This window comes from Chelonia mydas, chromosome 2 (assembly GCF_015237465.2).
Source record: "Chelonia mydas isolate rCheMyd1 chromosome 2, rCheMyd1.pri.v2, whole genome shotgun sequence".
NCBI classification, from domain to species: domain Eukaryota; kingdom Metazoa; phylum Chordata; order Testudines; family Cheloniidae; genus Chelonia; species Chelonia mydas.
In genome coordinates this window covers 219,061,731-219,072,783 of record NC_057850.1, presented here as the reverse complement: position 1 = coordinate 219,072,783, position 11,053 = coordinate 219,061,731, and positions in this window count along the sequence as shown.

Below are 11,053 nucleotides of genomic sequence, written 5' to 3'. Positions count from 1 at the left end.
ACCAGGAAGGGAGGCACTGGCACTGAGCCTTCCACTATGCCCACAAGTGAGATCCATCTGCCGGTGTCGGGAGGGGAAGACAAAATAGCACTGGAAGGTAGAATCTCCCCTCCACGGGAGACCCTCCCCTCCGAGACCCCTGAGGAAGCCCCTTTTGCCCGAATATCACCCAAACCCCCCGCGAACCCCAAAGCAACTGTCATAGCGGGCGCCAGAGGGAAGACCCCCGGGCTGGCAGAAGACGATCTCTCCTCCATGTATGAGGAGATCGAGGCCCTAGGTTTGACCCCGGTCACCCAGGGAGAGAATGACCTACTGCCGGCTGGCCTCAATCTGGGCAACCTTACCCTAGTCCCCCTTTCCCCATGCTCCCTCCCCCTAACCGCCTTCCCGGGCAGGCACCCTGCAGAAGGTGGTCCACCACCTGATGCCATGGCTGCCAAATCCACCACAGAGCCTGTGCCTAGCATCACTGGGAGCCCCCTCCCCACCCCCTTAACCCTCAAATCTGTTCGGGTGGCACCACCTCTCAGCTGCTTGCCTCCCGAAGCCCAGAGCCTCGCCTCTGACCCCGCCCCCACCCCTGTCCCTGCCCAATCCACCTCTTCCTGCAATGCTATTGCCGCCCCAGGGTTATTTCTTTCCCGTTTTTTGCGGATCCCCCCAAGGAGCAGCCTTTGCATTTTCCTGCCGCGACCCCTTAGGAGCTGCAGTTTTCCCTCCGCCATCCCCTTCTACCCCAAGACTTGAGACGGACCTAATAACTTCAGCCTGTCAGACGCCCCGTCGGTGGTCCGCACCCTGCCTGCCTGCCTCAGCGGCCCACGAGGCTGCACCAAGAGCCCCACTAGGGAATAACCAGGAAATCGCAACCCCCCCCACCCCCCCCCCCCATGAGCTGCAGAAAGCATTGCGGGAGTTTTTAGAAGACATCCGTGGCTCCCGCAACAGGGTACAGCTGGCTCTCCAGCTATGGGGGGACTTTGATCAACTCCAGGCCACAAGGGCCTTTATAAAGGAGGGTAGAGGGAAAGGAAGGCACGGTGCCGCGGCCTATGGGCGGGCCTGCAGCTTCCATGATGATTTACTCACTTACGGGATGGGTCACGGATTGTTGCATGACCCGCCGGGGGCCGCGAACACCCCCGCCAACAAGGAACCCCCACCCCCACAGCCCTTCGCATGACGCCTCTCATTATCACAACTTTGAACGCCAGGGGCTGCAGGATGGCCCTCTGCAGGTCCCAGGTGCTCTTACCTTCGGGAAGGGGAGTACTCTGGTTTTTGTGCAGGAGACCCATATGGATCCGACCGCTGAGGACAGCTGGCGGCTGGAGTGGGGGGACGGGGTCTACTTTAGCCACTTCACAATTCGACAAGCTGGAGTGGCGACCCTGTTCTCCCCCAACCTACAGCCCGAGGTGCTAGGGGTCACTGAGGCCATGCCGGGCCACCTGCTGCATCTCCGAGTCCATATGGAAGGGCTCGTGGTCAACCTCGTTAACATCTATGCCCCGACAACGAGCCCGAAGCGGCCGCAATTCTATCAGCGGGTGTCCGACTTCCTCGGCACCCTAGATTCTCACGAATGCCTAGTCCTGGAAGGGGACTTTAATACCACACTCAAGGAACAGGACGCTCAGGGGCCGAGCTGAGCCTGGCCGCCGCGAACATTCTCCGAGGAATAGTCGAACATCACTCCCTAGTGGACGTCTGGCGTGACCATCTCGCAGATGACACTTCCACGTTCACCTTTATGCGGGTGGAAGCTCATCGGTCACACCACTCTCGGTTGGACCGTATTTATCCCGTTTCCATCTTTCACGAGCCCGTTCCTCCAACATTCGGCCGGCCCCATTTTCTGACCATCATCTAGCCACCATAACAGCCTCCCTCCGTGCAGAGAGGCCGGGGCCGGCCTATTGGCATTTTAACAACAGCCTGTTGGAGGATGAGGGCTTCGTGACATCCTGATGGGAGTTCTGGCTGGCCTGGCGAGAGCAGCGGCGTGCCTTTTCCTCGGCATGGCGATGGTGGGATCTAGGGAAGGTGTGCGCCAAGCTCTTCTGCCGTGACTACACCTGGGGCACCAGCCGACAGAGAAATGCGGCAATAGAGCAGTTGGAACGGGAGGTCTTAGAGCTAGAGAGGCATCTGGCCGCCAGCCCCGAGGACCCGTTCCTCTGCGGAGCGTGCCGGGAGAAGCGGGAGGAGCCTGAGGTGCCTTTGTTCGATCCCACATCCGTGTCTTTCGGGAGATGGATCGTGGCTCCCATTTCTTCTACGCCCTGGAGAAAATGAGGGGGGCCAAGAAACACGTCACCTGCCTTCTAGCAGAAGACGGCAACCCCCTCACGGATCCGGTGGAGATGTGTGGGAAGGCCCGTCACTTCTACACAAGCCTTTTCTCCCCGGATCCGACCGATCCTGGTGCTTGCAGGGTGCTCTGGGAGGAACTCCCTATGGTCAGCGCGGGCGACCGAGACTGACTAGAGCTGCCTCTCACCCTGGCAGAGTTGTTGGAAGCCCTCCGTTGCATGCCCACCAATAAATTTCCGGGCATGGACGGGCTGACCATGGAGTTCTACCGTGTGTTCTGGGACATCCTTGGCCCAGACCTAGCCACTGTCTGGGCCGAGTCTTTGCAGGGCGGGGTCCTCCCTCTTTCGTGCAGGTGAGCGGTGCTCGCCTTGTTGCCAAAGAAGGGGGACCTCCGCGGTTTACAAAATTGGCGTCCCGTCTTGCTCCTTAGCACGGACTATAAAATCGTAGCAAGAGCAATCTCGCTGCGGCTATGGTCTGTGCTAGCGGACATGATCCACCCAGACCAGACCTACACTGTCCCAGGCCGCAGCATTTTTAACAACCTATTTCTAGTCCGAGACCTTTTGGAACTTGAGCGTAGAGACAGTCTGTTGTTCGCTCTCCTGTCTCTTGATCAAGAGAAGGCATTCGATAGAGTGGACCATGGGTACCTCCTGGGCACTCTGCAGGCATTTGGATTCGGACCTCAGTTTGTGAGTTTTCTCCGGGTGCTGTACGCTTCTGCAGAGTGTCTGGTTAGGCTCAACTGGACCCTGACCGAACCAGTCTGCTTCAGGCGAGGAGTACGGCAGGGGTGCCCCCTCTCGGGCCAGCTGTATGCTCTGGCGATCAAGCTCTTCCTCTGTCTCCTCCGAAGGAGGTTGACAGGGTTGGTGCTACGGGAGCCGGAGCTGTGGCTGGTCCTGTCAGCGTACACCGATGACGTCCTCCTCATGGTCCAGGACCCGGGCAACTTGGCGCGGGTGGAGGCTTGCCCGGCCATCTTTTCGGCAGCCTCCTCCGCCTGGGTCAATTGGGTCAAGAGCTCTGGCTTGGCGGTAGGGGACTGGCAGCAGGTGAGCTCCCTCCCACCCGTGCTTCAGACCATCCAGTGGAGTGTGAGTCCGCTGCTCTACCTAGGCGTTTACCTTTCTGCCACGCACCCTTCTCCGCCGGAGAACTGGCAAAATTTAGAAGACGGGGTGATAGAGTGGCTCTGGAAATGGACGAAGATACTCCGATGTCTCTCCCTCCGAGGGAGAGCGCTGGTGCTTAACCAACTAGTCCTGTCCATGCTCTGGTACTGGCTCAACACCCTGGTCCCGGCCCTGGGTTTCCTGACCAACCTCCGGACACAGATTCTAGAATTCTTTTGGTCGGGAACGCACTGGGCCCCTGTTGGGGTTCTTCATCTACCCCTGAAGGAAGGAGGGCAGGGCCTGAAGTGTCTGCACACTCAGGTCCGTGTCTTCCGCCTCCAGGCCCTCTATAGTGCAGGTAGTTCGACATGGAGCATACTGGCGCATGCCTTCCTGCGCCGCTTCCAAGGGCTCCGATACGACCGGCAGCTCTTTTATCTCTGTCAGAGAGGTTTTCCGCGAGACCTCTCTGGGCTGCCGGTCTTCTATCAGGACCTCCTCCAGACCTGGAAACTGTTTTCAATGACCAGGTCCGCAACAGTCACCATGGGAGCAGATCTCCTCGCAGAGCCCCTGCTACACAACCCCCAGCTCCGTGTGCAGGTGGCGGAGTCCCGCTCGGTGCGCCAGAGTTTGGTCCTGGTGGAAGTCACGAGAGTCAGAGACCTCCTGGACTACGACCAGGGAGACTGGCTGGATCCCCTGACGCTCGCTCGGCGCATGGGGCTCTCCAGACCTCATACCCCTGGTGCGTACTTCAGGACGTGAAGGCCGCTTTGACGCCCGCTGCTCGGGCTTATTTCAACTGAGCCCTGCGCGAAGGCGCACCCTGCCCACCCTCTACCCCAGGCCTGCCGGACCTTTCAATTGGGCCCCTACCCCGTAGATCTCAACAAACCCCTCACCCTTTCACTGCGAGCCAGCTGCACGAACTGCAGCTGGTCAGCTTCCAAACCGTGCCAAGGAAACATCTATACACACTCACGCTTCACACCCTCACCCTGGTGTCCTGCTCCGATACAAAGTGGCAGGACCTCCTGCCACCTTTGGAGGGCGAGCAGCCCCGGTGGGCCAGCCTGTATTCCACCTTGGTCCCGAGGCCCGTCGGGGACATCAGTTGGCGGCTCCTTCACAGAGCTGTGAGCACAGGTGTGTTTTTGACGCAGTTCACCCCCATCCTAGATACTTGCCCTTTTTGCAACGTGAGGGAAACCCTGGCACACGTATATTTAGAGTGTGCCAGGCTGCAGCCCCTTTTCCGGCTCCTCATGAATATTTTATTACGCTTTTGGCTGCACTTTTCCCCTCATCTTTTTATCTACACACTCCCCATATGTGGCCCCACAAAGTCGCGGGATCTCCTGGTTAACCTCCTCCTAGCCCTAGCTAAAACAGCCATCTATAAAACCAGAGAGAGGAGGTTGGCCGATGATGTTTCCTGCGACTTTAGAGCCGTTTTCCAATCCTCAGTACATTCACGTATCTGGGTGGAGTTCCTCTGGGCAGCGTCCACCGACTCCCTCGACGCCTTCGAGGAGCAGTGGGCGCTGTCCGAGGTTCTCTGCTCAGTGACCCCGTCCGGTTCCCTCCGTCTGACCCTTTGATTGAGGGGAAGAGCGAGACCCCCCAGCCCCAGCCATTGCCGCTGTGGATACCATCATCACCATCATCTAGGAGGGGTCCTTTCACACGTGGGTGCCCGTCCCTCCCCCCCCCCCCAAACTACCCACCCCACAGCCTTGCCCATCTTGTAGGGCACTCTTAGGAGAGGAATAGTTGGTGACACTGGGCGTGGCAGTAGGTAACTCGAGGGGGTGGAAGACCATGAGTGTCGAGGATGCCCCCCCCCCGGGCCACGTTTCTCTCCCGTGAAGGCTGCTGTGTTATACATTGTGTTTGCTCTTGTTTTGTTGCATAGTTTTGTTTTATCCTTTTTGGTGATTTTTTGTAAGTATGTTATGCAAATAAAATTCTCCTGCTTTAAGAAAAAAAAAATTACCCTCCTATAGCCATCTGGCCCGACCCTGTCACAGTGGACAGAACAAAGCACACGCACTAGGCCATTTAGGGATTTTTACCAAAAAAAAAGTTCCTGGGTTTTATAAAAATCTTTAAAAAAAAACACACAAATTTTCCTGGAGGCAATTGGTATTGGAGAATCAGAATGGGTGCTACAATGGCATTGGATATCTGCAATATATTCTAATAGGAGCATCAAGAGGACTACCAACAGTTAGACAAAATCAGTCAGAAATTTAAAGAATACTTTGATCATGAAAAAAGGTCACTTGGGAGAGGGAGACATTTTCTTTACAAGAAACCAAACTGTCAGGTTTGGTGACTAATCATTATATTACAGAATATAACAAACTTAACGTGAATATGAACTGTTAATAGACTAACTAAAAACTAAAATTATTTTATGATGGGTAAAAAAAAAGTGTGACAGTCAGGCTGGACAACTGCAGGAGAGAGTCTGGGAAAACAGGTATGTTAGCCCTAGAATGCTAAAGGCCCTTTCCTACAAGCTGGGAATGGGCTACTTCAGGTCAATTCAGAACACCCAAGTCCAATTAAGGGCTGCCTGAAACCTGTTAAAAATCGCTCTCCTGGTGAGACAAACTGCTGCAAGTCTGGAGGCACCAGGGTGATAGAATCATAGAAGATTAGGATTGGAAGAGACCTCAGGAGGTCATCAGTCAATCCCCTGCTCAAAGCAGGACCAACCCCAACTAAATCATCCCAGCCAAGGCTTTGTCAAGCTGGGCCTTAAAAACCTCTAAGGATGGAGATTCCACTACCTCCCTAGGTAACCCATTCCAGTGCTTCACCACCCTCTTAGTGAAATAATGTTTCCTAATATCCAACCTAGACCTCCCCCACTGCAACTTGAGACAATTGCTCCTAGTTCTGTCATCAGCTACCACTGAGAACAGCTGAGCTCCATCCTCTTTGGAACCCCCCCCCCCCCCAGGTAGTTGAAGGCTGCTGTCAAAACCCCTCTCATTGTTCTCTTCAGCAGACTATATCCCAGTTCCCTCAGCCTCTCCTCATAAGTCATGTGCCCCAGCCCCCTAATCATTTTCCTTGTCCTCTGCTGGACAGTCTCCAGTTTGTCCACATGGATAGGCTTCTCCAGTGTGAGAGACTGTGCTCCTCCGCATAGGGGAGACACCCAAAACCCAGTGCCTGTTTAGGGGAAGGACTAACACCTGCCCCAGTGAGGGAAAGTCATTCCCTTTTCATTTTGGTGCTTTATAGACTTTTCCCCCTTTGTTTGGTAGAGGAGCACTCCTCAGACCTGCCCAGAGGTCTGCCAGGAAGGCTCTGAGAAACAAACCCTGAAGAGGGAAGATGGACATGCTCCAGGATGGAGGCTGATTTACCCCAGGCCCTGTCCCTGCCAGAGGGAGCGCTAAGCCCAGTAAGACAGAAAGGGTGCCTTGCCACAGAAGCTGCAAAGATTGTGGAAAAAATGGACTTCACTTTGCACAACCAGTGAAAACTGTGGTTCCCAAGTGAACATAAGAAGCTAAATGACTGAAATACAAAGTAAACCATAAAGACAGAAAACCAAGGCAAATGGGTGGCAGAGACCATATTACAGCTACATCTATTTCAAGTCACTCACAGTATCATACCAAGTTGTGCCAAAGAAGTTGCTTTCAATGGCATGCATGATAAGTCATCATTTCACTTAAATGTATTGCTGTTAGTACAAACTGCGAATAAATACATGTAGCCCTGCTATGTTCAATGTTCCAGATCGAAAGACCTGTTCTAACACTGGGCTCTAAACAGGCCTACCCCAACTGTGAGCTTAATTGATGAAAAGCAGGTGAAGGTTCATGAATTGTCAGTGACCTGTTATATAAAATAGTTTAAGAGATGATATAAGGAGGAGACAGAAAGATTGAATAAATTTAAACACAGAGGGTCATCTTGGGACTATGTTATCGTAACTGGTAAACTAGAGGGATAGAGAACCAGAAATAAATAGACCAGAATTGGCGCTTCAGAAATTAGACCTATTGGTAGGCAAAACAAGGAGACGATGGATCATTACATCTATCTCCCCTATCTACATCTATCTAGCCCTTAAAAAAGAGGCTTGGGAAGCTGGGGAGGGAGGATTTCCACTACCACTGCGACTACCACTGCTAAGGTATTTTTCATTGTGACACCCTGAGCTTGGCACACAGTGGGAAACACCTGGCTATCACTGCGGCACCAGTGAGGACCCCTGCCTGATACATGTGGAATCCTGCTCGGTCTGCTCCTTCCCATCCCCAACTGTCTTCCTCTTATCCTATTGCTCATGCTCTCAGCTCTCCACCTGATCCTGAGACCAACTGCACAGCACCGGCATGAAGTAGTGAGATGGCCCATCCAACTCTGCATGGCTTCAGAGGGACCAGTGAGTGAGAGGAACCTAACCAGACCTAACCAGCTGACCAGGGAGGTGAGCTGGAATCCAGATCAACAGCTGCCATGGCCAACCTGCCAGCACAAAGTATCTGTCCGTGACTGACCAGCCACCCTGTATCCAGACAGCAAAAGCATCAACAAAAAGGTTACTTTCCCCACTGTTTTCTACCCTCTCTTCTTCCCCTTGTGCCTGTCTGTTCTGTTAAATGCAGGAAAGTGGATCTCATTCCCAACCCAGAAGTGAACAGCAGATCTAACCGTTTATTATGATAAGCAGTCCTTGGTGGTGAATAAAGATTTTAACCAATGAGCTCTCTCTGAAAAGGGAACTTTGATAAGTTTTAATTAGGTTTGTTTTGCATAATCACTCACTCTGTTTCAACAGTTTTTGCCTCTTCCTTTTGTGCATTTCAAATCAATAAATTTCCAACCTGTGGCATGAATTTTCTAGAGTGTTTTTGTGATACTAAGCAGGCCATGGTCTATGTACTCAAAGTCCAGAACCAATTTTAATTATTGTTTTACAGTGCCAGCATCATGTTAGCATCTTTGACTAGCTGGGCCCATTTATTCCATTAAAATGAACACAGTAGAACCCTAAGATCCCAAAGGTAGGAACTCAGGTGCCTAAGACTTGAGCACCTTGTGAGGTGTCTGATTGGCTTGGGAGAGCAACCAGCTGCAGTCCTGCACGTAGCTGGGACCACCCAAACATGTGAGCTGAGCCCAGGGAGACAGTGTCAAGGAGAAGGGAGTTGATTGCAAGGAGTCAGCTTCCATAAACGGCCAGATTCAGCCCCTCTTTTGCTTTTAAAGGGAAGAAGCGACGGTTCACTGGTCCTCAGCTGAGACAGAGCCACTATGGCTGGAGGAACTCTTCCACTTTTAGGGTGCTAAACACACAAGAAAAATGCATTTATGAAGATGCAGCTGGAGGACAAAGCTCTGATGATGATGCAGAAATGGAGTTCTTTACTGGGTCTCTTAAGTGTAGAAAAGAAATCTGGGTTCAGAGACACTAGAAATAAATGAACAAAAAGTAGATAGAGCTGAGTGCATCAGGTTGACAGCCAGTGTAAGTGGAAAGATTAGCGAGTACCTGGTATTAAAGTTGATAGCTTATTCATAGAGCAGGCTGTCACAAAAAAAGCTCCTGTATTTCCTCTTAAAAATCTCTGGTAGGCAAACAAAAAAATTCAGCCTAAGGTTCACCAGGCTGCATGTCCACACTGCAAATCGGAAGTGTGACTGCAGCTCAGGTAAACACACTTAGGCTAGCTTTAATCGAACTAGCTTGCTACTAGCAATAAAGATAGGGCAGCATGATCTGTGCAAGCCCACCTAGTGCCCTGGGTACCTACTTGTGTTGCTAACCCATGCTGAACCCCATACTACTGCATCTTCACCGCTAGTTTTCATGAGCTAGCTAGATTAAAGCTAGCACAGGTATGCTTACCCATGCTTCAATCATACCCCTGACTGAAGTGCAGACAGCCTTAGAGGTAGGCACTCCAAGCCCTTTCCTGCACATAGCAACTTGGGAAGGTACAACTCAGCTCTTAAACTTTCATTTGAGGGACAAAAAAAAGCCATCACCAGAAGGAGACATCTTAAAGCCAGCTTCTCAAAAGCATCAGGATTGTGCTGCTACCCTGAATTAAGTTTCTTAAAATTTATAATTGATATTTGTCTGTTTACACAAGGAGCACTCATATGACTGCTGCTTACTGTGACAAATACCAGATGATTGTTTGAGAGGTACAATTGGAAAGGCATATATAATTTTTGATTCAGTCTTCTAAATCAAGTTGGTGGAGAAGAGAGTTGCATTTGAAGTTTAAATTCCTTACAAGCTGTTAAGCTGCAAGTGGTGAAATCCAAAAAGGAACATTTAAAAGGCAAGCTTTGCTGAAAGATAGAATATTTTCAACCCTGCCATTGAATGGCTAACACAATCCCCCAGGTAGATCTCAGCAAACAAATTCCATTGAGAAGACGACAATGAAACTAACAAACATACATCAAGAATCTGGTAAATAAGAAAGATTTGCTAAGTCCACCTCAGAGGATTCAGGAAGAGGATCATTCTGTTCTCACAGCAGAGCTGTTTTTAAATGCAAGAACGTTTCCCTTGTGGTAGTCATGGAAGTTTGACTTATACCCTGTAGAAAAACCTCCCAGTTTACCAGAATTGAGTCAATAAGACAGCTCCAAGTAGGGATTGGGTGGGGGCTGCCTCATGAAGATTGGTTGTGGGATTGTGCATCAAGAAGATACCTGTACACCAGAGAACTTGGGGAAGAACTGTATGAGCTCAGGCTCACCTTCCTTTAGGTGATCACAGGCTGCTCTCCCTAGTGAATACAGCCTGCTCTACAACCCTGGCTGCTCCTCCTCCTCTCTACCCATTTTGGGCAAGCTACACCACTGGAGAGCATGAAGGAAGCATCTCTGTGCTGTTCTGTGTTCAGATAACAGTTGTCCATGTACCTTACACGGCACATGCAGGACTCACTCACTCCCCTGTCAAGAGCCAGGAACAAATCAGCCCTGTTTTTTTAGTACAGAGTTTTAAAAAAAAATTTGAGTTTTCATCCCACAGAAAATTCCAGTATTTCAACATTTGTTTCCATCCTAAAAAAAGGACAAATTTGTAACACCTCAACATTCCAGCATCAACACATTTTTGCTTTGCTCAACATTAATCTGTAGACTCCTGAGCTGCCACAGTGCCTCACGTAATTTGGGTACCTCATGCCTGCATTCTCCTCTACATGCTGGAGTCTCAGCAGGACAACGTCTTGCATGATGGACCATGATCATGGAACTCCTATGTCATCTCAGAACAGTTCAAACAGAAGGGAGACTACAGTGTTTAATGGGAGATGTAGTCCAGCCCATCAAAGAGAATGGGAGCACATACATGCGGTGGCTCAAGTGGATGCAGATTAAAGTCAAACTGATCCAAAAAACAAAGTGTTGCAATTCAGTTTGACAAACTAAATATTTTGACTCAGATCAACCAATAAGAAATTTTTTTATGTTGAAAAATAAAGACGTTGGCAAAAATCAAAATTTTACCATGCAAAATTTCATTTTTGTGAAAACTGCATTGTTGGTTGAGAGAATATTACTGGTCAGCTCTAGTTCTCAGTATACAACACTGCTCACTTGTTAGGATG